Source organism: Theropithecus gelada, chromosome 6 (assembly GCF_003255815.1).
Source record: "Theropithecus gelada isolate Dixy chromosome 6, Tgel_1.0, whole genome shotgun sequence".
In the NCBI taxonomy this organism is placed as follows: domain Eukaryota; kingdom Metazoa; phylum Chordata; class Mammalia; order Primates; family Cercopithecidae; genus Theropithecus; species Theropithecus gelada.
Window position 1 is genome coordinate 115,842,776 of NC_037673.1, and position 27,918 is coordinate 115,870,693.

Here is a 27,918-nt window from a genome sequence, read left to right on the forward strand (position 1 = left end):
AACTCCATTGCCTCAAATCTACTTTTCACACATTATAAAGGTTATCTGAATTTCTGGACCTCGCTTTATAAACGACACATTACACATACCCAAATCATGATAGCTCGGGTATACTGTTGGAATGTTTGTGGAAATTACTTTGCTGAGGTATGGGTAGGCCAGAGGAACCTGCATTTTAATAAGGGTTCCTTGTTCATTCTTTGATGGAGGGCCACAGGGTGAGAAACACTGCCCTAAAGTCTTCATCCTCTGAGGGCTCCTGAGGGTTCCCACTTACCTGTGCTGTGGACCTGGCTCCGGATCCTTCTGGCCACCCTCCAGTGTTGGGTGTGGTTGGCCTTGGCAGGGACTGCGTGCACCACACCCTGTCCCCCCAACCCCGCTGCCCACCACCTGCCAGATAAGGAGACTATATTACTGTTTCACACCTCCCAGAAAACAGGACTTCCTATGAATTCCTCTGAATTACCAACCCCCTCTACCTCTAGTGTGGAGAACAAGCTATACCTTTTGGCAAAACTTGCCTGAATGATCAGAAAACAGAAAAGAAGCAAAAGAGCTAGGTGCTTAGGATCTCCTAGTGAATGTCTCCTTTCTTTAATCCTTACATTTCCTTCTTTGATCCTTGCTTTTCTTTTCTTTTTTCTTTCTTTCTTTCTTTTTTTTCAAGATGGAATGTCTCTGTGTTTCCCAGGCTGGAGTGCAGTGGCTGTTCATAGGCGCAATCCCACTACTGATCAGCACGAGAGTTTTGATCTGCTCTGTTTCTGACCTGGGCCAGTTCTACCCTCCTTAGGCAACCTGGTGGTCCCCTGCTCCTGGGAGGTCACCATATTGATGCTGAACTTAGTGTGGACACCTGATGGGCATAGTGCACTACAGCCCAGAACTCCTGGGCTCAAGCGATCCTCCTGTCTTGGCCTCCCAAGTAGCTGGGACTATGGGCACATGCCACTGTGCCTGGCCTTGCTTTTCATTTTTTATGAAATATATTTTTTAATGAATAAAAATTTTTCCTAGGAGTGATTTTCCCAAAAGGTATACCCTGTCTCAGTGATTATCCAAGCCACTGCCTTTTAGGAGCCTAGAATGGTGTATACTTGGTTTATTGGTTGATTGGTTGGTTGGTTTCAGAAGTAATATGTATTCAAGGAAACACCTCATGCTTAAATAAAGGCTATAGGGTAAAGTAAAATAAAACAAACAAGACATCTTTCTCTTTTCTGCTTTACAGTTAAAAGTAGCTTCCCAGAAATTTCCTATGCATATTAAGGCATGCACATTTTATACATACATATACAAATAGAATCAAACTACCATTTGTGGACTCTTAAGATGCCATTGATTGGTATACTCCATTTCAAATATATTAAAATATGAAGTAATGTACATTTTATAGTTGATGACATACAGAAAATTACTCTTTGGGACTCACCTTTTTTCCACATTAAATACTTTGAACATCAGTTCATATTAGGAAGGAGAGAAATCTACTTCATTCTTTTTCCTTCATAGTATTCCATATTCTAATATGTATTCTGTATTCTAAGTCCACAAATATACTGTGGTTTATTTAAGAATTCCCTTATTGTTGAACATTCTTGTTCTTTACTGGTTTTTATGTTATAAATAATACTGCAATAAACAACCACGTTTATATGTCATTACATACAAGCAATTATATTTATAAGTCTCTGGAAGTGTAATTGCTGAGTCAGAAGGTGTACACACAGTACTTTTTTTGTACAACTTAAAAAAATCTTTTGCTAGCGTCTGTGTTTTTCAGCGTTAGAAAGAAACCAAACACACAAATGAGCAGCTTCTGCCAGGGTTCCTTGTAGAGAAAAATTTCTGGAAAGAGATAGATACATATAGTTAAGCATCTATATGTATCCATTCATACCATCGTGTTTCAATTCTAAGGTGCACAGTTTTCATTTTTTAACAATTCTCAATTGGAGATATGTTGTATAATGGACATGCACAGATAATGCTACAGTCTTTTCCCCAAAAAAATCTGCTGTTAAATTGTGCATCTTACAATCAACTGTATTTTAGAATCATGGAAATGCAAGTGTATTTTAGTAAGACTGTGTGTGTGTGTGTGTGTGTGTATATCTCCTTCAAGATTTATTTGGAAATTATTCTAATTTAATGGTGAAAATACAGTTTTAATTGCTTTCCCATTGGAGCAATCTTGGAAACAAGCCAGAGTTTTGCAGACACGCCATGTTTATCGGTAGCTAGTACTGTCCTTTGGAGTCTGCACATGTGATTTAAATGCCAGCCTTCATTTACTAAAGAGCCTCATATCAAGGAAAAATCAAATCACAAACAGCACCTTGAAAAATACTAATGTCATGTTACTTAGAATTAGAGAAGTTAGAAGTTTATTCTAACCCCTGTAATTTCCAGGTGAGCAAACTTCTTATGGTGCAACATGTGGCATTTTGTAGCTCTTGCCCAACAGATAATTGATATTAAAATAATATTAGATACATATTACAGGAAGGCACACTAGTTGTGAATTGATAGCTTTCTTGCAAATCACAGCGTTCCCTCTTTCCTGCAGGTTTTCCAGCAATCTGCCACCTGTGAACTCACTTAGGGCAATCTGTATCATTTCCCAAGGGCTTGGTGTTGGCAAGTTTTGTCCCTCACATCTGTTTCTCTCTTTCTGTTTAATTAGATTTGAAATCTGTATTTTTCTCTCCTTGACGTTGCCCACCTTGTTTTTTTTTTTTATTTGTTTGTTTTCCAGCTGTGTGTGCAGTACGTCATGCAGGCTGTGCCTTCCAGCCTCTTGGCACTGAAAGGTTTCCATTGCATCAGGAATGGCCTTAGGAGGAGGTCTTAAACAGTTGGCACTTAATAAATGGTCTTGACTGTATAAGCTTTTTTGGTCTTTCTTAAGACCGTTCTGGGCTGGGCACGGTGGCTCACGCCTGTAATCCCAGCACCTTGGGAAACCGAGGCGGGTAGATCATGAGGTGAGGAGTTCAAGACCAGCCTTTGAAGATAGTAAAACCCCATCTCTACTAAAACTACAAAAATTAGCCAGGTGCAGTGGCAGGTGCCTGTAATCCCAGCTACTCGGGAGGCTGAAGCAGGAGAATCTTTTGAACCCAGGCGGCAGAGGTTGCAGTGAGCCAAGATTGTGCCACTGCACACCAGCCTGGGTTACGGAGTGAGTGAGACTCCATCTAAAAAAAAAGAAAAAAAAAAAAAGACCGTTCTGATACTGCACTGGAAGAACATCTGAGCCAGCGTGTTCCTTGTTGCTCCATTTGACTCATGCTCTCTCCAGTTATCTATCATAGCCTGGTAAAAAGGCAAAAGCAGCTGTGCATGTGTGTGATAAAATTACTAAACTGTTTCTTGTTAACTGTCAACTGGCATTGAAGGAGACAGTTATTTACATTTTCAGTTGCTTTTTGTGAAATACAAAGATCAAAGACCTTTTCTGCAGTTTCCTCTTCGACTCAAACCACAACTTCCTTCCTCTATATTAAAAGCCTCTGCAACATGCATTAGTATTCTACTTTCTCACCTTCAGTGACAAATAATAATTTTATTGTACCAAGTTGAAATGTGGTCACTTGAGGGCTTTTCTGTGGGTGCCTCTGCGTCTCTGAATGGACACCTTTGGAAGACACTTACCATGCTTTCAGCAGCATTTTTTGTTTTTATCTGTTAAAGGAAAAAAAGACTGTAGAAGTGTTCCTGACTAGATTTCAATCCTTTTTTGGTTTTTAGACCCTTTTGAAAATCTGATGAAAGCTTGAGGGTGGTGTTGCTTGTCACAGGGGCAGCTGCCACAGGGGCAGCTGTGGCTCACTCCAGCACATTCTCCAAAAGTGATTCCCTTTCAACAGTTGTTTAAATAAGATGGCAAGAAGATGGCTCTCAAGACTTTAATGAAAAGATAACAGTAGAGGAAATGGCAGAAGAGCAGGGTGGGTAGTTCTGCACATGATCGAAGCATCGGTGTTCAGACTATATGAGAGGAGCAGGGGAGGCAACCTGGGAGCATTCAGAGTGACTCCCCACTCACAAAAGGCACATCACCCCAGTCTCAGGACATTCTGATAACCCCAAAGCCCATCTAGGGGCTGCTAGGGTGTCTGTGGGCCTCAGGTTGGAAAATTCTGCTCTCGTCTTATTGGCAGTTAACGTGTGGGCTCAAGAAGTCTGGGGTGGACCATTACCTGAATTTCAGCTCTAATGCTTCCCAAGTGTGAGGCCTTGGCTAGTCAAATCATTTACTTCTTTAGGTCACTGTTTGCCCACTGAAAATGGGAAGAAATAAAACCAGACGCATAGGACTGCGGAGGGCCAACTGGGAAGACCTGAATAAAATGTCTGGCACACTGTCACATAGTAGGTTCTCAAAAAGTGGCTGTGCTTTTCCCTTCTTCTGTCCATCTTTGATTTCTTTTGTGGGGAGAGGTTTTCTTCCCCAAGGAGATGGATTTTAGAGCTGTGGAAATCAGCTGCATTGAGGCTAATTTTATCTGTCAGAACTCAGATGCATTTGCAGATGTAGAGGTTAGGAAACAGATGCCACTCTTCCACTCCCTCCACTCCCTCCACAAGATGAGGTACTAAGGCTGGTGAACATTGGGCTGAGGCTAGAAACGTGGTAAGGTCGTTCTGGGAGAGCCCCGGGAACTGGGAGAGTGGAGGGAACTCTGTGCTAATTCCCAGAAATTGAACTTCTAGGACAGTTACCCCAACAGGGAGACTTCGCTGGAGAAGGTCAGAGGCTGTAGGCCAAGACGGCGCCCACTGGAGGACTACAGGGCACCTCTCACAATAGAGACAAGGAAAAAGGTCTCAGAAAACTTGGAGAGGAGAGAGAGCAAAACCTGGTCTAGGCCAAAGCCTAGTCCTGAAGGCTTATTAAAATACTCTGAGGCCAGGTGCGGTGGCTCACACCTGTAATCCCAGCACTTTGGGAAGCTGAGCCGGGAGGATCACTTGAGGTCAGGAGTTTGACACCATCCTGGCTAATAATGGTGAAATACTGTCTCTAATAAAAATTAGCCAGGTGTGGTGGCACGCATCTGTAATCCCAGTTACTCGAGAGGCTGAGACAGGAGAATCGCTTGAACTGGGAAGGTGGAGGTTATAGTGAGTGGACATCGCGCCACTGCACTCCTGCTTGGGCGACAGAGCGAGACTCCATCTATAAATAAATAAATAGGCTGGGCACGGTGGCTCATGCCTGTAATCCCAGGAGGCCGAGGAGGGCGGATCACGAGGTCAGGAGATTGAGACCATCCTGGCTAACACGGTGAAACCCCGTCTCTACTGAAAATACAAAAAATTAGCCGGGTGTGGTGGCGGGCAACTGTAGTCCCAGCCACTCGGGAGGCTGAGGCAGGAGAATGGCGTGAACATGGGAGGTGGAGCTTGCAGTGAGCTGAGATCGTGCCACTGCACTCCAGTCTGGGAGACAGAGCCAGACTCTGTCTTAAAAAAAAAAAAAAAAGTAAGTAAATAAATAAATAAATGCTCTGAAAGCAGGGGTTGGCCCTTCTCTCCCCTGTCTGGTCCCCTTCTCCTTCCCCATACTCTTAAAACCTACTTAAGAGTTTTCAAACAAAAGCATTATACTCCAAAGCCTTAAATATTCCTAGCTTTGTTTTGGTGTTCATTTTTTCTGTTTTTATTTTATTTTATTTTATTTTATTTTTTTCGACAGGGTCTTGCTCTGTTGCCTAGGCTGGAGTGCAATGGCATGATTATAGCTCACTGCAGCCTCAACCTCCTGGCCTCAAGCAGTCCTCCCACTTCAACCCCCAGAGTAGCTGGGACTATAGGTGTGCACCACCACGCCTGGCTAATATTTAAAATTTTTCATAGGAGTGGGGTCTTGCTATAATGCCCAAGCTGGTCTTGAACCCTTGGGCTCAAGTGATCCTCCTGCCTTGGCCTCCCAAAGTGCTGAGATTACAGGCATGAGTTACTGCACCCAGCCTTGGTGTTCATTTTAAAGGAAACAAAAAGTTGAAATGGCAGTGTGAATTTTGAACGGTCAAATAAATATTAAAAACCCAATGAATGGGCTGGGCATGGTGGCTCATGCCTGTAATCCCAGTACTTTGGGAAGCCGGGGTGGGCGGATCACGAGGTCAGGAGATCAAGACCATGCTGGCTAACACGGTGAAATCCCGTCTCTACTAAAAATACAAAAAATTAACCAGGCATGGTGGCACGCGCCTGTGGTCCCAGCTACTCGGGAGGCTGAGGCAGGAGAATCGCTTGAACCTAGAAGGCAGAGGTTGTAGTGAGCCGAGATTGCGTCACTGCACTCCAGCCTGGGCGACAGAGACTCAGTCTCAAAAAAAAAAAAAAAAAAAAAACACCCAATGAATGAACTCATATCAGTGGAACAGGCAAATAAGGTGATTAGCAAGAGCAGAGTAAAATTATTAAGAAGTGCTGATGAAGGGACATTGTGGGTGTTCACCCGTGAAGGAGGAACAAAGCTCTGGTTTATAGAGTTTGAGTGTTAAGCAGAGGAATAAAAGTATCCTTAGACCTGTGGTGCTTAACAGCCCGAATGCTCATCAAATTTAACCAAACCTGGTTTAACTAAGGTTAACTTTGTTGCGGTACTACCACAGGATGGACTAGTATGGAACCATGACAGAAAGAAAAAAGAGCTATATATATTGACTTTGAAAGATACACTATATTATTAACTTTTACACTAATGTATATAATATGGTCTTGTTTAAGTAAGAGGGAAGGTGGTAGGGTAAAGGGTAGGCATGCTTATTTGGTATTTAAAACTTTGGAAAAAATAACCAAATTATTATTTGGGATTCTAGCTGGGAATGGATTGGGGAAGAGTCTGGTTTGACACAGCGGTTTGAGCTAGGGTTTGGAAACAGAGCTGGATTCAAATTCTGACCCTGCCCTTTCTGCTATTGTAACTTGGCAATTTACTTAACTACTTTCTTATGTAAAATGGAACTCATCAGAGCACTGACCTCATGAGGATGAAAATATGATTAAAAAAATACTTAGTTCAATGCCTGGCACATAGTAAGTGGTAAGTGCTCACCATATTTTAATTTTCACATAGAACATGTCTTACTTTTTCATTAGAACAAAAGAAAATAGAGTTATTTCAGTGGGAAGTAGTGGTTGAGGTTAAGAAGCTTAATGACATACACTGGGACTCAAATGACACGCCAAAGGGGACAGATTTGTTTAAAGTGAAGAGTGTGAACTTGTAAAGTTTACGAAATAAGAATGTGGCTGGTTGTGGTGGTTCACGCCTGAAATCCCAGCACATTGGGAGGCCAAGGCAGGGTGGATCCCTTGAGCTCAGGAGTTTGAAACCCCATCTCTGCAAAACATACAAAAAAAGAAAAAAGAATATGAAGATCTACATTCAGAAGGAAAATGTTGGGTAATTATAGTGAAAGAATACCAAAGGGCAGAGAGGTTAGCTGTCAGATTATGCAGAGTAGGCAAATGTGGTAATTAAAAGTTCTGTAGATTCTGAATAGAATGTACATTTTTAAAAGAGAAAATGAAGTTCACTAGGACAATCTGTACTTGGGAAAATAGGCTATCTAATAAAAACCAGGACAAATACTTGTTTTGATTGTTATTATAATCTTTACTTTGGCTTAATATTAAGAAGGTTTAAATTATATTAAAAGAACCTCAAAAAAAAAAAAAAAGAACCTCAATGAAGATGGGGAAAAATTACATTGAGAAGATATTATATACAGTGAAAATGATTGACAATGCTTCAAAAATTTCCAGAACAATTGGATAAAAGTGGTCAGCTTCATATTTGTCATTTTTGTTACAGATAATTAGTTCAAAGCCAATAATTTATATGTGAGTTCAAGACTACTTAACAGCTCCAAAGAAAATTCTTCTTCTGCTTAGTATTTTAAAAGCCCACTCTTTGAAATCTGCCACAAACTCAAAGGAGTTTTACAGAAACCTTAAAGGCAATTGGAAGTCTGAGGGCACTCAGCTTGTAATGAAACATGAGGCTTTGGGGGCCAGGGTGGAGGGAGAGAAGGAAGGGGGGTAGGTTTTGCTTTCACTTTCTTGAGACCACCATTGCCAGAGCTACCAAACCCCCAAATCCAGAGATGTGATACTGTTCCTAAGGGTCTCATAATAGGCACAGGCTTTGACATTTTATTTTATTTTAATGATGCCCTACAACAGGGAAGATATACATTTGCTAAAGTTTAGTACTCTCCAGAATGTGCTAGCCTCCTTTTTAACAAATGATGTTTATTATTAGAATTATCAGTACCTTTAATAATTTCATGGAAGTACAAATTATGTGTGCTTATTTTAAATTCTGGGACTGGTATATTGTGAAGCAGCCTTAAGAGGGAATGCTTTTATTTGGTACCCATAGACATACTGTGATCCTTGTGCTTACAAAGTTTATACACTAGCTGGAGCAACAAGACTCAGCATATGAAACATTTTGCATCTAGCTTAGTTTTTGAATTAAGTGCTAAAGTGTATGCTGCTGACCAATTCATTTATTCAGCAAATATTGAAGTGCTTATTATTCACTAGGCATTCATGTGTTAGGTTTTGAGGTTAAAGGGACAAACAAAATTAAATTAGTTTTCCATGCTGTAGACACAGTAAATGCATCTAGCATAAAAGCTAGTAGAGGCAGCATAATGTGGTCGTTAAGAATGACCTGTGTTATGACACATGCCTGGGATTACAATCCCAGCTACTCAGGAGGCTGAGGCAGGAGGATTACTTGAGCCCAGGAATTCTCATCTAGCCTAGGCAACATAACGACACACTGTCTCTTAAAAAAAAAAAAAAAGGCCCTTGTCTGTCGTCTGTTTCGTTCATTTGTGAATCTCCAGCACATGGGACAGGGTCTAACCAGTGGTAACCATCCAGTATTAGTTGCTGACTGAATAAATGTTGATAGAAATAGTTCAGGTCCTCTTGGAACTTACAAACTAGTGGTAAGACCAGGTTTTCCCAATATGTTCATATGTTCTGTGAGATGTTTCCTCTCTCTGTCATATACATATGCACACAAAAAACAGATTCAAAGACATACACAGTGCCCTGTGGTCTTGTTGATGGAGTCTGGAAGAAAATTTGTGTATCATGCATCCTGTCCATATCCACTAACTTTTCTTCTAACCTAGTCCAACCCAAATCAATGAAAACTTGAAACACTCACAGGTGATAGAGTTCAGTTCATATCACTGATTGGGATTTGTTTTTTTGTTTTTGAGAACCAGAGACAGTATTGCATGGCGGTTAAAAGCATCAGCTTTGGGGCCAGAGAGAAATAGGTGCAGGTCCTGGCTTTGCCTTGGATAAGTTTCTTAAGACTGTGTAAGCCTTAATTACTTTGTCTATAAAATGAGGACATTAATAGCACCTGCTTTTCAGTGCTGTCAGGAGTTAGTGAGATTAAAGCATGTATGGCGCATAGTAAAGTACTGTACTCATCCTAAGCACTTCATACAAGTTACCGATTATTTATTTATTTTTTATTTTTTTCTGTTGCCTAGGCTGGAGTGCAGTGGCATGATTTCGGCTTACTGCAGCCTCCACCTCCCAGGTTCAAGCAGTTCTGCTGCTTCAGCCTCCCCAGTAGCTGGGATCACAGAGACCCACCACTACACCCAGCGAATTTATATATATATATATATATATTTTTTTTTTTTTTTTTTAATTTTTTTTTTTTTTGAGATGGAGTCTCTGTTTGTTGCCCAGGCTGGAGGCTGGAGTGCAGTGGTGTGATCTCGGCTGACTACAAGCTCCGCCTTCTGCATTCTCACCATTCTCCTGCCTCAGCCTCCCAAGTAGCTGGGACTACAGGCGCCCGCCACCACGCCCAGCTAATTTTTTGTATTTTTAGTAGAGATGGGGTCTCACCATGTTGGCCAGGCTGGTCTTGAACTCCTGACCTCAAGTGATCTGCCCACTTTGGCCTCCCAAAGTGCTGGGATTACAGGCATTAGCCATCTTGCCTGGCCATAAGTTACTGATAATTCTTGTTCCTGAAACGGGAGAAGAATCCTTATCACGTGTGTACGCATGTGTGTGTCTCCTTACTTTTTTCTTACTCAGAAAAACAACAGTGTGTGTTGGCATAACCAGTAGGCTGGCACACAGTTGATGAGAATACTATAGCCACAGACTAGCTCTTAGGGGAACAGTGCCTTCAGGGGCAGTGCTGTGCCACTGTCTGCAAAAACTGGAATCAGGCCTTGTGTTGTTGAACACACTGAGGAAGCTGGCAGAAGACACCAAGGTGTAATGGGCAGGAGGGAAGCATGTGGGCTGTTCATGACTATGGAGCTTTTTTAGAGGAATCAAGCTTTTCTGTCAGCTCCTGGCAGGTTCCTGGTAGTGTCATCTATCTGAAGATAAACCCTACCTCCACCACCCACACACAGAGAAGTCTTGATTGCAGTTCCCGTGTGGGTCCTCTGGGTGTCTTCACACTCACAGATTTGTTTATTATTTTTAATGAACTTGGCATTTCTCTGAGGCTGATTTAATGGTGCCCATTAAAAAGATGGCAGCTCCAGAGTTTCTTCATTGTAGAGCTGGCATTTCACCATGTGAGGAGGTAATTCTGTCTTCCTACCTGTGAGGCTTATTTTCTAAATCTCCCAAACTGGAGTGTTTTTAGTTGCAATGTTAAAGTTGAAATAAATCTTTATGCACTAGTTTCTGTTCACCTTAAAGGGTAAAGAACTTTGCAGATTAGAGCTACAGTTGACCTTTTCCTAGTTCTTCCACTTTTTTTTTTTTTTTTTTTTTTTAAAGGCAGGATCTTCCTGTGTCACCCAGGCTGAAGTGCAGTGGTGAGATCATAGTTCACTGCAGCCTTTAACTCCTAGGCTTAAGCGATCCTCCCACCTCAGTCTCCCAAGTAGCTGGAACCACAGGATTGTGTCACCACACCCAGCTAAGTTTTGTATTTTTCGTAAGAAATGGTTTTGCCATGTTGCCTAGGCTCTTTTCCGAACCCCTGGGTTCAAGTGATCCTTGCCTCCCGACCTCCCAAAGTGCTGGGATTATAGGCGTGAGCCACCACCCCGGCCTTTTCCACTTCTTTCTGTGTCCTCTAATTATGTTAATTCTGGTACCAAGATAAAGAAGACCCTAGTTTAGAGAGATACAATGCATTTTTGAGTTGGGTTAAATTGATTAAATGACTTACTTGATGTCATTGATAAACTCTAGGGCAGAGATTCTTACACTTGGCTGCACATGAGAATCTCTTTCAAAAACCCAGGTGCCTCAGGTGCCCCAGCCCTACTCCAGACTAATTAAGTCAAAATCTCTGAGGGTGAGACTCAGGTATAAGTATTTTTAAAACCTCCTCAGATGCTTCCAACATATAGCCAGTTTAAGAACCTGTACTCGAGAACATGGCTCTCAGCTGGGGGCAGTTTTGCCCTGCCCGCAGGAGACATTTGGCAATATCCAAAGACAATTTTAGCAAACTGGGAGGGGTTTTATTAATTTAAATTTAGTGGGAGGGGTTATTCAGTGGGTAGAAGACAGAGATGCTTCAAAGCATCCTACAATGCACCCAGCAGCTCCCCATAACAATTATGTGGGCCAAAATATCAGTAGAACCAAGGCTAAGAAACAATGCTCTAGAAAAATCAGGCTAAAGAAATGCCAGAGCAGTGTATATGCCTGCTGTAAGGAAATAATAGCATGTAGAAGTTTACATTTTTAGCCACCTGGCAAGATAATAAAAAGGAAGTGGTTTCGTCTCTGCCCTTTGAGTCTCTTCTGTGTCTGCCATCACGGAGGCCTTTCCTTGTGGCCGGTGCACCTCCTGGTTCCGATTTCTTGGGTAGGACTTCTTCTTGCAGTTCCATAAGTTTATTGTACTTGAATGGCTTGGAAGAAGACCAAAGTTAAGAATGTTAACTTTGTATGTAACCCATAGAAATTAGCCAAGATAAATAATTTTTAAATAAGCTTTTAAATTGTTTTGGCCTGATATAAAGTTTTCTAAAATTACAGAATTAACCATTTGAAAGTGGTTATATAAGAACTTATATAAGAAATCTGATTTTGTGTGCTGTAGAGACTTCTTTTTCTTCTTTCTTCCTTTTGATTAGATAAGAGGAGGCTAAGAAAGGCATTTTTTAATTGTATCAAAATCAGTTTTGTTTAATTTTGAGATATTCAGGAATGCTTTCATAGCAGGTTATATTGACCTATATCATCAAATATTTACCTTATATAATAATAATAATTATTATTATTAATATCATCATTTGAGATAGAGTCTTGCTCTGTCACCCAGGCTGGAGTGCAGTGACGTGATTTTGGCTCACTGCAACCTCCGCCTCCCAAGTTCAAATGATTTTCCTGCCTCAGCCTCCCAAGTAGCTGGGATTACAGGCACAGGCCACCATGCTGGCTAATTTTTGTATTTTTGTAGAGACGGGGGTTTCACCATGTTGGCTGGGCTGGTCTTGAACTCCTGACCTCAAGTAATCTGCCTGCCGTGGCCTCCCAAAGTGCTGGGATTACAGCCCTAGTTCTAGAACAAAAAGCTGATATAGGGCATTAAAGGTACCCAGCCTGTCTTATATAATTAATATCATGATCTTTATGTCCTCTGGACACATCCACTTTTCCAGAGTGTGGGACACATAAAAGATCTTTGTCATAAATAAGTTGTGTTAGGCCGGGCGCGGTGGCTCAAGCCTGTAATCCCAGCACTTTGGGAGGCCGAGACGGGCGGATCACAAGGTCAGGAGATCGAGACCATCCTGGCTAACACGGTGAAACCCCGTCTCTACTAAAAAATACAAAAAACTAGCCGGGCGCGGTGGCGGGCGCCTGTAGTCCCAGCTACTCGGAAGGCTGAGGCAGGAGAATGGCGTGAACCCGGGAGGCGGAGCTTGCAGTGAGCAGAGATCCGGCCACTGCACTCCAGCCTGGGCGGCAGAGCGAGACTCCGTGTCAAAAAAAAAAAAATAAAATAAATAAATAAATAAATAAATAAGTTGTGTTTTTTTCTTGTATGCAGTTGTCAAATTTAGTGTTTAATCAACGTGGTGAATTTAATTGATTTATCACCTTGATTAATTATATAAATTATAGTCAAACATTAACTATAATCAAACTGTTTTCTTCCCAAAAACTGATGAAAATAGATGGTCACAGCTCTTGAAATACTCTGAATTCATTGATCTTTCACAGATGATTGATTGACACTTCCTTTTTTTTTCAGTTTATCCCTTTAAATGGGGATTTCAGGTGATACCTTTAATGCTCTGTATCAACATTTTGTTCTAGAACTGATTTTTTTTTTTTTTTTTTTTAAGATAGGTCTCCCTCTGTTAGCCAGGCTAGAGTCTGGAGTGCAGTGATGTGATCATAGCTCACTGTAGCCTTGACGTCCTAGGCTCCAGCAATCCTCCCACCTCAGCTTCCTGTGTAGCTGGGACTATATGCATGTGCCATCATGCTTGGCTAATTTATTTGTATTTTTATTTTTTTGTAGAGATGGGGTCCCCCTATGTTGCCCAGGCTGGTCTTGAACTCCTAGGCTCAAGTGATCCTCGTGCTTTGGCCTCCCAAAATGCCAAGATTACAGACATGAGCCACTGTGCCTAGCCTACAACTAAATTGATGTACATATGAATCTGGGGGTGATACCTGTCACAGTTTTTCAGTTTTTTTCCTCTTCCCCCCATCCTCCTGCCCCCTCCCCTCTCCTGTCCCTCTTCCTGCTCCTCCCCTTCCTCCTCACCATCTCATGAACCCTTGACTCCAGTGTAATGCAGTTTATTAATTCAGTAAACATTTCAGAACCTACCATGTGCATTTTGCATTAATTACTATACTGGTTTTAAAAATTGTTTTAGCCTATTATAGGGTTATTTGAGACACTAAGCCAATACTCTTACGTGTTCAGGTCCCTTTGACTTCCAGTGGTTGGAATGTTTTAAAATAAGACTAGAAGAATAACAGCTCATATAATATTTGGCTTGAATATTCCTTCAGTTTTGGAACAACATACCTGTTTCTTCATTGAATGTTAGCAGTGACTACATAATTCAAGGGATACTTTAATTATAGTCTAATCCTGGCTTTTGTAGCTGTGCTTTTAACTTAATTTATAATTGCATTAAAAGTATTCCTGGCCAGGTGTGGTGGCTGACACCTATAATCCCAGCACCTTGGGAGGTGAAGGTGGGAGAGTCACTTGAGCCCAAGAGTTCAAGGCTGCAGTGAGCTGTGATGGCACTACTACACTTCAGCCTGGGCAATGAAGTTAGATCCTGTCTCTGAAATAAGATAAGATGAAATAAAATAATACTTTTGGATATGTAAACATTTCGGTTTTTCTTCTGGCTTTGGAGCTTGTAGTCCAACATGAGGTTTTGAGAAAATAATCAGTTAATGCTGTAGAGACCCTTTCCTAAAAACTTGATTTAATGAGAACCATTACACGGTGTGCTTAATAACAAGGCAGCTGTTGACGGTCAAATTTTCTCCTATCTGAGAGTCTGAGTGAGTGTGCATATGTTGAGTGTGTGGTGTGTGTGTGTATGTACATACATGTTGTGGGAGAGTTCTCTGCTAGAATTGGGGAACAAGATGGAGAGAAACATAATTAAATGAGTGCTTAAGGATTGAGTGGATTAAGCCCAACTATCCTGGAACTTCTCTGGTTTCTTGGTAACCAGGCTTAGTATGGGTTATTTCTATGTATATTGGTGTACCTTTTATTCTATTGTGCTTGACAGTACGTTCTTTATGTTAAAGCATGCCGAGGTGGATTTGTAGCCCCTGTCTAGATATTTTCTAGAATAGGATCTATTTGTCTATGCATGTGGAAAGAACTGGTTTGGTTTAGGGAGTACATAATTAACAAGGTGGGACAGGAGTTACTAGTTTTCAATTGTTTGAAAGATGTGAAAGAGGAATTAGACATATTCTGTGTATCCCGAAGGCACAGCACCAGAACCAGTGGATTGAAGTACGGGAAAACAGATTTCTGTTCAGTTCAAGGAGTGTGCGAAGAGATCACGAACCATGGGTTTGTGGTGGGGTGGATGGAGTGCAGAAATTGTCTTTCAGTGGAGGTTGTCATGATGACTACTGGGAGGGGACACAGGGCATTCAAGTAGTAGACTGGGAATAGACGTTGGACTAGATGATTTTTAAGGCTGATTTCAATCTAGCCACTCTGTGATTTTTAGGACACATTATATCCGCTGGAAAATGAAAAGTGAAGATAAATCTGGCATTTGAAGGGGAATTTCAGGTTCATTGGCTCAGGGTCCCTAATGGCTTTTTCTCTCCGACTTCTTCAAGTCCTCCTGCAATTATACTCTTTCTCTTGTACATCAGTTTCTTTCCATGTATGGAAACATCCCTATCACCATCAGAACATGCCTTTTTATCACCCTTCTTAAAAACCAAGTGAAATAAATTTCTATATTTGATGTAGCCTTCCAGCGCTATGGCACTTCTCTCCTGCCCATTCTGGCAGAACTTCTTGAAGACTTGTCTCCTGGAGTGTGTGCAATCTCCCCTTCCTGCCACCCCTCCCCACTGCACCACGCCTCAAAAACCCTTTCTATTAAGGTCACCAAAGGCCTCCATTGTAAGAAATTCCATGGCCTATTATAGTCCTCATCTTTTTCAGCCTCTCAGTAGTAGTTGGCATCATCCACCCTGGCCCCCTTCTTTTTCTTTTTGCAGTATGCCCTTGTAACCACCCCGCCCCCTCACTGCCCCTTGAAGCACTGTCCTGACTTGACTTCCAGGGCATCACATCCCCTTTTTTTCTCCTACCTCAATAACTGTTCTCTCCAAGGGCCTCTGCAGATGGAATTACCCCAGGGCTCAGTCATTGACTTTCTTCACCATACTACACTGTTTCTAGGGTTCTTAACCTGCTAAAAACAAACAAACAAACAAAACAAAAAAAAAACTAAACTAAAAAAGACTAGACTTTATCCAAGTCTAGTTAATTCAGAACCTTTGGGGAAGACTTGTGAGCATCAGTTTTTGTTTTGGTTTAGTTTGAATTGGTTTTTTTGTTCATTTTTTTGTTACTGGGCATACCAGCGTACAGCCAGGATTGAGAATATCAATGATTTCTAGTCCTGGGGGATAAATACCAAATACTAATAACTTCCAAATTAATGTATTTAACACATTTTTCCCAGACTCCAGACGTAATAATTCTGTTGTCTGTTTTACATTTCCACTAGAAATAGGCATCTTAATTGTGTGCCCCTTCCCCCACACTGGCTCCTTCTTGGGTTTGCCCTTCATGCACACAGCTCTCAGGCCACAAGCCCAGGAGACATCCTGATTCCTCTGTTACCTCATTACACAGCTCACCAGGCAGCAAGCTCTTTCCACTTGCCCTAGCAAATATGCACATCCTAAATCTCACTGCTTCTCCCACCACCACTTCTCTTCTGGGTATACTCAGGAGCCTCCTAACTCCCGCATGATCTTGCACTGTCACTCTCACAGTCCGTATGCAGTCAGAATGGTCTTATCACTGATGACAGTCATTCCCTTGCCCTGCCATGGCTTTCCATTCCAATGGACAAACTCCCCACTCCTTACCAGGAACTACAGGCTCCCCTTCATGTGGCCTCTGTCCAATTCTGCGAACTCGTTTCCTCCCACTCCCTCCTTCCCTGCCTGTCAGGCCACACTGACCACCATGCTGTTCCTCAAACTTCCCAAGCTCGTTCCTCCTACTTCAGAGCCTTTGCACACACCCCTCCCTCTGCCTGGAAGCCCCTTCCCCATAGGTTTTGTTCCTTGGCTCTCACCCTAATTTTTCTCCAGTTTCTGCTCAGATATTACCCCAGGAGAAAGCCCATCCAAAATGCTCCTCTCTCCCACCCACTCTGTAGCCCCTGCCTCTGGTTTATTTTTTCCCTCCACAGCATTTATCTCACTCAAAAATCCTGTTTTTCTGGCTATTTTGTTAGAACTTTTGTCACTGCTCTATCCCCAGGACCATCAGCAGTGCTCACACGCAGTAGATGACGTATACATACTTGTGGCTGAATGATGAAGTACTACTCCTTAAGCAGTAGTCCCAGGACCTAGGCGTTTCATCACTTCTCTGGCCCTTGACCCCTTTTCCAGCCTCTGAGCAGACCATGCTGGCTATGGCCAGGATCTCCTGCTAAGTTTATCTCAGAACCTACCCTCTTCTTGCTGCCTCCCATTTGGCCCCGTGCTGTTTACCAGAAATACACAGGCATGGAGAAGTTGAGCAACCTCTGGCATTTTAGTGCTAGGTGGGGACCTTTCTCTTCTCTTCCTGACCATTCCAAACGAGTCCACACTGCTCCCGTTTTCTGTAGACAGACTGGTCCTCGATAATCCACTTTCCTGATTTTCCTCCCCCTTTTCTCTTTGCCCCTCATTGATCTTCTTTGCAGGCTCCTTCCCCTTTGTCCAATATCAAAATGTTGATATTTCTTGGTCTCTACCTGGATTCTCTGCCCTTCTTATTCCACTCTCTCCCTGGTGACCTTGCCCATTCCTAGGGTTTCAGATTCTCTACATGCCGGTGACTCCCAAACTTATATTCCAGGCCCAAGCTCTTGTCTAAGTTCTAGACCTGGGTGTCTAGCTAGAAAATGTTCTTTGGTATCTCACAGGCAACTCAAATTTGATGTGAAGAAAGCTGAACTTGCCTTCTCTTTCACTTTTCCCCTTAGTCAATGACCCAGGTAACTATCTCGAAACCTGGAAGGCTTATTCTTCTGGCCTTACCCCTATGCCCAATCAATTGCCAGTATTGTCAGTTCTCCCGGTGAATAGCTGTACACTCTATATACCGCCAGTCACTGTGCACTGCCACTAACTAAGACCAAGCCACTGCCGCCATCTCTTTCCTAGGTTACTTTAAGGGCAGTTGCACCTAGTCTAACGTCCTGTGCTGCTATTGGCTTTCATAAAATGTCCATCTCATTGCATCATCCTTTGCTTAAGATGCCTCATTAGGCCAGGTGCGGTGGCTCATGCCTGTAATCCCAGCACTTTGGAAGGCTGAGGTGGGCAGATCACGAGGTCAGGAGATCGAGACCATCTTGGCTAACACGGTGAAACCCCATCTCTACTAAAAAATACAAAAAATTAGCCAGGTGCGGTGTTGGGTGCCTGTAGTCCTAGCTACTCGGGAGGTTGAGGCAGGAGAATGGCGTGAACCTGGGAGGCAGAGCTTGCGGTGAGCCGAGATCGCGCCACTGTACTCCATCCTGGGCAACAGTGTGAGACTCTGTCTCAAAAAAAACAAACAAAAACAAACAAAAAAGATGCCTCATTAGAGTTTTGATAAAATCTAAACTTTTTAACAGGGCTTATAAGATCCTGAATAACGTGTTCCCAAACTGACTGCTTTTCTTGGAGTTTCTCGGAAATATCTGCCTCGCTCAAGCACACCCCCACCCCACCCTGCATACATACACATCACTCTTCTGGCCACTTGTCAGTCATTTACCCTAGAGTCTAACATAGGGCACAGTAAGGCCTCAATAAATATTTGTTGCATATATGTAGGAAGGCAGTGGTCCTGGATTGTAATTGTGTGTCCTCAAATTTTAATTTAATTTACCTTAAAAATGTAAAGGCTTCCAGAGTCAAAAGTTGCTGTTTTGTTTTATAGTGCTGTGTATGTTTCCCTCCACTCTGTAGTTTCCAGAGGGTTATTAAAAATGGAACTAAAAGAAGTATGTGGGCTTCTGTTAGCAAATCAGTTTTAATCTGTACTCTTTGGCCGTTGAGTGCTGAGCTTAGGAGGCTACCAGATGGGGACACAGGAACCAAATCACCTTTGCTTCCCAGTGAGGAACGGGGGCGTAAATTGGCTGAATAGACTTCTGCAGTAAAACTCCTTCAACTTGAGCTTGTGTAAGCCAGGATCAAAATACCTGAGACTTGTTGAGACTTGTCTAGACTGTTTATTAAACTTTCAAACCTGTTTGGGAAGAAGGCTTGGAACAACAGTAGGTTTGGGCTTGTGAAGTAAATCTTATTTAAAGGAAATAAACAAAAGCTTAATCATGTTTACTTTGTAACAATATAGGTAAAACTGTTGGTTGCTGTTGTAATGAATCTAAAAAAGAATAGAGAATGTTTTTTTTCCTTAGAAGTTCCAGGTTCAACGACAAAACCCCAAAAATACAAAAATTAGCCAGGTGTGTTGGCTGGCGTCTGTAATCCCAGCTACTTGAGAGGCTGAGGCAGGAGAATCACTTGAACCTGGGAGGTGGAGGCTGCAGAGAGCCAAGATCGTGCCACTGCACTCCAGTCTGAGCCATAGAGCAAGACGCCATCTCAAAAAAAAAAAAAAAAAGTTCCAAGTTCAATATTCCCAACTTCCGCCTCGGGGCTGGGAGCTCCTGGGTGAGGTTTCTAAGTCTCCATCCTCTCAGAACTCCTATCTTTAATTTCTTCTTGCATAGATCAGAGGGGCCTCCGAGTCACTGCTGAGTCACAGGGATAAGCAGAAAGGGAATGACACACTTCCTGCCCCAAGTTCTAGGGAGTTTTTAGGGTTTGTTTTTCTGTTTCGCCTTGAAGATTCCCTGAAAAGACAGAAGATTGCCCCAGCTGCCTCCTGATTGGCAGCCTCTATTTATTTATATGATTTCATAGGATATCCTCTCTGCTATACCTTGTAACTCACAGGGTTTTTGAAACCTTTTCCCCTTATCACAGCAGTATTACATGTTTGTGTAGTGTATTTATCAACTACAATTTGACCAATTTAAAAAAAAAAAAAAAGGCACTCTTTATTGTCACTACCCAGAAAAAAATGTATTGTGAATATCGTCATTCCAGTCTCTTTTCTGTGTGCTTATAGTTTTCTCTTTAAAAATTGCATATGGCTGGCTGAGTGCGGTGGCTCACGCCTGTAATCCCAGCACTTTGGGAGGCCGAGGCAGGCAGATCACAAGGTCAGGAGTTCGAGACCAGTCTGGCCAACATAGTGAAACCCTGTCTCTACTAAAAATACACACAAAATTAGCTGGATGTGGTGGCAGGTGCCTGTAATCCCAGCTACTCAGGAGGCTGAGGCAGGAGAATCTCGTGAAGCTGGGAGGCAGAGGTTGCAGTGAGCCAAGATCGTGCCACTGCACTCCAGCCTGGGCAACAGAATGAGACTCTGTCTCAAAAAAAAATAATAATAATAATAATAAATAAAAATAACAATTATATATGGTTTTATGGTTTAATATAATTTCTTCGCTTTTATGTATTATTTTGTAGCCTTTGTGAAGAGTTCTCATGTTATTAATACTCTGCAAGATCAGTTTTAAAGATTGCATTACTGGCCAGGCACAGTGGCTCACACCTGTAGTCCTAGCCCTTTGGGGGCCTGAAGCAGGAGGATTGCCTGAGGCCAACGGTTCAAGACCAACCTGGCCAACACAGCAAGACCCTGTCTCTTAAAAAATAAAAAATAAAAAAATAAAGACTGTATTACATGCCATTATATGGATGTGCCATAATTTACTTACCCAGTCCCCATGTGGATACTTAGGCTCTAAAAGTTTTCATACAGGGTCATTGTCATAACCCCATGCAGCTTCCTTGCACTTGTCCACACTTCTGTCTCTTTCATGGGATATATTCCTGTAAGTGGTTCAAAGGGCCTGTGAAGTTTTCAGGTTTTTGATCTTTATTGTCACTTTGCCTTCCAGACGTTTGTCCTGTTTTACATTCCCGCCATATAATATAAACACCTTACCATGTCTTGTATGGTCTACATATTCTGGCCTTTGCCTAACTCTCAGCTGCTTCCCGCACCTTTCCTCCCCTTGCTTCCATCACTGTAGCCGCACCAGGCCCTATAACCTCCTTCCCCTGAAGCATGCCTGGCTTGTCCTGTCTTGGGCTGTAGCACTTGCTCTTTCTACTGTCCAGACCATTATTCCTGTGGCTTTCAGCATATACCTCCGATGCCACTTCTGCTAGAGTGGTCTCCGTCAGAACCCCCTGTTTATTTTTGCCCTAGCACCTTTCATAATCTGTCCTTTATTTATGTATGTGCTTACTGGTCTGCTGCCACTTTTTCCCACTGAATGTCAGTTTTGTAAGACAGGCAACCCCTTATATTTCATTTCCCATGTCCCCAGCATCTAAGTCAGTGCCTGCCATTCAGTAGGTACTGGGTAAATGCAGGTGGATTCATTGAGGCTGAATGAATGAAGACATCTCCCTGTCGTCTAGGAATGTGTGGTGTAATAGGGTAGGGCTGATGATGTGTGTATAGTGATGGTTACCTCTTGGAGCCAAACATGGCTGTCTCTTGGAGCAAAATGTGGGAAATGCTGTAAGTGTTCAAATATCATGGAGATGCAGAAGTGGGAACCAGTGACTGGCTACAGTGTCACGAAAGGCTTCGTCTGAGCTGAGCCTTGGGAGACTGGCAGTGTTTTGCAGCTGGTGATGATGGAAAGAATCCAAGGGGCTGAGGAAAGCGGGTGAGCAGAGGCCCAGAGGCAAAACGGGGGCAGGCCTGGGGATTGCTTTAAATCCTATGTTGACTCATGGACTTGGACCCCTGAGCAGCAGGGAAGCATTGCATGTTCCTCATCAGAGGGTGACATGGTGAGTGAGGATATGGAAGTGCTTTTTCAACTTAATTCTAGGTACACATGGCAATGTTAAGGGTGATCAAGCTGTGCTTTGGGAAGCATGAGGACAACTAAGTAAGAGGCACAGGAAGTTCAGGCCAGAGGATGAGCCTGAAGGAGTTGGGGTGATGGGGCTGGAGATGAGGAGAAGGCAGAGGAGTGTTTTGGAGGTGAGGAAGGAGAGTGGGACCCACGATGACACTGAACCGGAGAGTTTTAGTTTGCATGACTGATGGGAAGATGAGACATGGAGCCCTAGAAGAGCTGTTTGGAAGTAAGAACACTTATGAATTTAGTTTTGACCCATCCCTTTACTGAATTAGTGAGCCTCTTGCAGATTAAACCAGCCCATGTGCCCTCCTTTGTCCTGAAGGGGCTTGGGTAACAAGAAGATAGAAAAGAGGAGACAGAAGTATATACCACAGGATGGGGGCTCCCATGGCCTCTTCCTCCTCTGTAAGAAGAGGACTGCATTTGTGGAAAGAGGAAATGAGGCTCCAACTCCTTTCCAGGAGACGAGATGTTTCCTGGAAATGTCTGTTCCCAGGCCCCCATTGGGAATGATTTGCCGCCAGCCTTGTCGTTGAGTAAATTTGTTCATGTTGTTAGCCTGAGGCAGATGGGGGCGGATGGGTGTTTACTGTGGAGTACGTGAACATGTGGGCTCAGGGCACAAATGGGAAGAGGCCCAGAACTGGGTGACACATCATATTTCCCCCACAAACATTCAAAAATGATGTGTGCTTTTCTTAGGGAAAAAAATCAAAGGGAAAGTACTCAAGACATATTATAATTCTGATTGCTGTCTAAATTGAAAAAGGTTTTTTGTTTTGTTTTTGTTTGTTTGTTTTTTGGGACAGAGTCTCGCTCTGTTGCCCAGGCTAGAGTGCAGTGGCACGGTATCTGCTCACTGCAACCTCTGCCTCCTGGGCTCAAGCGATTCTCCCGCCTTAGCCTCCCAAGTAGCTGGGACCACAGGTGCCCACTACCACAGCTGGCTAATTTTTGTATTTTTAGTAGAGACGGGGTTTCACCATGCTGGCCAGGCTGGTCTCGAACTCCTTGCCTCAGGTGATCCACCCACCTCAGCCTCCCAGAGTGCTGGGATTACAGGCGTGAGCCACCGTGCCCAGCCGTGTTATCTTACTTAAGCTTTACAGCAACCCTAGGAAGGAGGTTATTATTCTCATTTTACAAATGAAGTGACTGAGGCCCAGAGAAATTAAGTTACTATCTCAAGGTCATACAGTAAGTGGCAGAGATTAACTTGAACTCAGATATGTCCAACTCTAAGCTGTTACATTATAATACATGAGCTTAAGAAAAGAAACTTCTTCTTGAAAGTGTGAGAAGATATATTAATGTCTGGCCAAGTGAAGTAAGATGAAAGAAAAGAAAGGGACCAGGTCTCCCTGCAGGGAAGAAACAGACCATAAGGAAGATCAACCCAGCTGGGCTTGAAATAGCTTCCAGGGAAGAACCTGAGCAGTTTCTAAACATTTTAAAATATAATCTAAAACGACAATATACTTACATTGTTCAAAAGTCAGAATGTAAATATATAGAGTGGAAAAGCTCTTTCTCACCTTTGCCACCCACTGCAGTTCTGACCCTCGACTCTTGCCCTTGCTTCCAAGAGACAACTTGGCCTCCCAAAGTGCTGGGATTATAGGCATGAGCCACTGCATCCAGCCTGGAAAAGTTTTTGAAACTTATTTTTCAAAACAAAAATGTGGTTTGAAAATACCCACATGGGTAAAACTACATAATGAGAAAGCTCTCTGTCCTCTAGAGAGGGAGTGGAGATGAGAAGTGCTTGGCTAGCATTCTCTGGAATGCTGTCTTTTCAAGAAACCACCTTCTGCTACCTTAAAAACAAAAGGAGGTTTAACAGAATGCAAATGGAAGTGAGAATGGGAGAGGCACAGATGAGAAGCCAGCAGAACCTGGTGAGTAAGTGACCACCCAAACCAAGGGAGGAATCAGTGATGACCGAGTGACAAGGTTGTGAAGGGAGCCAGAGAGGTTAAAACAGAGAGAAAAAAATAACTGGTTGGTGATGGAGGGAGGATGAGAAATTTAACTTGGGAAATATCATATGTTGCCTTATTAACCAGAATTTCTAGAAATTTACAGAGAAATTTACCTTACAATTGGATAGTTTTTCTTAGCAAATTGAGAGTTTAATTAGTTTAGTATTTTATTACTAGGGATCATGTTCAGTTTTACATGAGGTTTTGCGATGGAAGAATGCTATAAAATGTCAGGACTCTGTTTATATTCAGTTCAGTAGAGAATAAACCACATTCAAGTGCCAGCATGTTTATTGCAGCCAGCACTCAGTGTTTCTTTGCTTTCTAAATGCTGATTTAGTGTTTTCATTGGTGGTGCAAGTGTGAAGAGAGACTTGAGCATGAATCATAGGAAGAGAGACGTAGATGCTCATTCTGCAGGCCTAGGACCCAGTGAGTGCCGCAGCTGTGCTGCTCATGGCTAGTGGTGGGATTCTGGGCATGCCTTTCAGCCTCCTTGGATGGCCTTGTTTTCCTCACTTGTGAAATGAGGTTAGATGGTATCAGCGGTCTTACCAACACCCAAGTTATCTGATGCTAAGAGAAATTAGAGGACAATCTTCTTTTTTTGCTTCTAACAATAACATTTTTTACAATTTATACTTAAAACATAGAAACAAGTACTACATGATAGAAAGGCCTACCTTCCCACACTTACCTTTTGTGCAGCCCATTTGGGTGGGTAACCTGAATGGCAGCTGTGATGATGACAGACCTGAGCAGTCTCTGCCCCAGTGCTGGCCCTCAGCAGCAGCTGTTCACACTGCTTTACTCATCACTGTACCTGGCCTCAGGAGGTCTTTTGCCTTTCTATTAAATAGAAACGTGTTCTTTCTGTTTTCCATACAGTTTACTTTTTGTGCTTTCTGTCTGGTGAATCATGGATGCTTTTGCGATATGATGTGAAGAGAAAAAAGCCAGCAGACATAGGCTCATATCCCAGCATTCTGCTGAACAGATACGTTAACTTTATGGAGCTGGGTTTCCGCATCTGTAATCCAAGGATAATGATGCCCACCTCCCAGGGTTTTGGCGAGGACTGAATGGACCACAGTGAGAGCACCATGCACACTGTGGACATCTCCAGGTGCTTAGCAGCAGGATTTCCCCAGCCTTGTCTAGACATGGACCATGCAAGGCCATGTCTAGACAAGGTTGGGGAAATCCTGTGCCATGCAAGGCCTCCATTATGTGAGAAGTGAGTCTGACCATCCGCTGTCTCTGTTAGAACATCTGGAAAATGCTTCTGAGCATATTGTTTATCTCAGTCACCGAGTCTCCTGGAATAATTCCTTCTCAGCCTGCCTTCCTCCCTGCTTCACCAATGACTCTTTCCTCTTTGAAGAAGAGGAGAGAGACAAAGAAGAGTAAGTTAAATAGAGGAGGGGGAAGCTCTGATTAGCACCATGGTTTAGGGAGGCCATTGAAAGAGTTAGCATGGGTGGGATTCAGCATATGGAGGAGGGTACAGAGAGGACTGATGGGAAGAGAGAAAGGTTGAACAGAAAGAAAATGAAATTAATCTTGGCAGCCATGGCATTAAGCACTAGGGATTAGGGAATGTCCTGGGAATGCCAAAGCATAAAGGCCAAGGTGTTTTGTAGACATTTCCAGTTCTGTCTGAAGCTGTAGAATTAGATAAAATAAACAAATGAAAGTGTCTTTTTTTTTGCAGACACAAATGTCATCACTGTTTTGATGATTTGTTGAATGTGCTGCTGATAAGGATGTGGGTAGCTATAAAGGAAACATTTTTCTTGGGGTATGTGACAAGCAGTGGATGAAACTAGGCCAGCGAGAGCATGTGTGTCTAGAGATTGTTCTGGGAGGGTAGGGGTTAGGCCTCATGGCCTCTCCTCTCAGCCCTGCCCTATTGTGCAGGGTCCTGTTGAATATGCTGCTTAACCTCTCTGCTCTGACACTCACTTTGGAAACTGGGATTGCCACCCACTTTCGCTGGGTGTGGGGAGAGTGAAATGATGTAAGTGATAGTCTCTTGCTCTGAGATGCTGAGATAATGTGGAGCACACACACACGGAAGAGAAGGATCTGATTTTCTCATGGCCGACATCATGTGTTTGCAGAGATAGAGAAGTACCAGATAAGATGGCCGCAGACTTCCCTAATGACAGCTTATTTGCTGTTATTGTGACACTCCAGAGTGCCTCCATGACTGGCAGTGCCAGTTGCACTCTCAGGGGCTGGGGGTTAGGGGTTGGGGTACAGATTACCCCTGCGCTTCTGCTGCAGAGCTGTGCTCACCAAGTAAGAGGCCAAGAGCCACCTATATTCCTGACCACAAATTGCTTTCACAAAGCTGGGTCTGGACAGATTCTTCAGCCACTAGGCCACCAGGCAGGGCTCCTGGGGCTGGAAGTTCTGGCTGCCTGCTCTCTCCTCCTTGCTTTGAAGCATGGGTGATGCATTCACATTGGGTGACCATCACAATGTTGATCCCTGAACCTACCTAGAGTGTCTTAATTCACAAGTCCTATGGAAGCATGGAAGTGCTGTGTGCAGTCATATCTACAAAGAGATATTAGCTTTTTTTTTTTTTTTTTTTTCCTGTAAGGTTTGACTGCTTCACAAATACTTACTTGAGAATCTCCCTACTCTGTAGCCTATGTCTGTGACTCTTCTTTCTTCCCAAATATAGTAGGATAAGCAGGATGCTAACTGCTGGGACTGGTTTAAACAGCACACTTTGAATAGATCGGGCGACATCCTGGGCACTCTAGTCTCAAGTGAGAGAAAAGGATGTCTTAGGGAAATGCCTGTGCAGATGCTTTGCTTTTTGTTCTCCTGTTTTTGGAGAGCTCTCTCCAAAACCAGGAGTTTCCTGCTGGGTGTAGAGGTGCCCACTGGATACATGAGGCTCCCATGTGCAGCCTCCTCTACCCTTGCCTCGTGTTGGCACCTTGCTGGTGCCTCCCCGACTGGGCCTAGAGCATGTGTTAAGGATGGCAGTTGTTTTCACGTAGGACTGCAGGATTCTTCCTCCAGCCTTCTCTTCCTGCAGCCTCACTGCACTGCCCCATCCTCCCCCAGCAGAACTGGAAAGAGTGGTTTCTGGTGACCACCTAGCCATGCGGCCACGACTGAGGTCACATTTTAGGGAAATGTGAGAGGCCTGTTCCTCTGTTTAGATGCAGGATTTCTGCTCTTTGTAACTTACCCTTGGAATTGCCAGTGAGTCACAGCCTGGGAAGTCCTTGTGATTTAGAGTCCTGCACTTCCAGGAAGAGCTTTCGCTTGACATCTTCTTTGACCCTTAGTCCCCGATGAAGTTTACATGGCATGAAAGACCAGTCAGAATTTGGGGAGATAACCCAAAAGAACACAAAAATATGGTTTCTAAGGTATAAGTGTCATATCGCTCTGAGTTAGTCACATGATAATGTAGGCCAAAGACAATAAGAAATGTAGAGATATGTTTGTAAACTGGTGTTGATTTGGTATCTCTTTTGGCCTCCTTCCCAAATTAGTATTGGGCATTTGATTTTAATTTAGGTCAGTAATAATGCTCATTACTGCTTGAGAACTCTATGTGCATCAGGCAATATGTTAATTTGCTTCACGTGGTTCTCTTTAAATCTTAATAGCAATTCTGTGAATTTGATGATGTTATTCTCATCTCAAGAAGTGCAAAATTGATTGCTCAGGGGTGTTAAATAACTTGCACATCTACATAACCAGAAAGTGGCATAAAGAGACTGTGAACCAGGCCTTGGAGAGTTTGTCTATCTTCCACTTTTTTTTGCCAGGTGCCTGGTACATTCAAAGCAGAGTGTTATTGTTACAGAGTATAAAAATAAAATCAAGAAGCTTACCATATAGAGAGAGTAAGATAGATAAACAACCAAAGATAATATAAGGACAGCTGTGATAGATACCAAAAGTGTTACCAAGAAAGGTCAACCAAGGTGCAGTAGGGGCTAAAGGAAGAGGTTGAGATCATACATACCTAATTGGGGTCACCCAGGAAAAGCCTTCTTAGAAGTGGTGCACTTGAGGTGGATCTCATAGAACTGGCAGAATCTTACTTGGGGGAGTGGATAAGGAAAGATTTGTGGGTGGCAGTGACTGCTAAATGCCCAGGTAAATAAACAGGCTCCTAAAGAAACTATTAGATTGTGTATATGCATGTATGTGTGTGTGTATGTGTATGTGTATGTGTATGTGTACGT

General features: G+C 42.9%; 1 protein-coding gene across 1 annotated transcript in view; it reads left to right on the forward strand.

Moving 5' to 3' along the window:
• Nucleotides 1-27,918, forward strand: part of TNFAIP8 (TNF alpha induced protein 8) — a 121,351-nt gene that overhangs the window by 31,333 nt on the left and 62,100 nt on the right. The gene's annotated exons all lie outside the window — the stretch shown is intronic.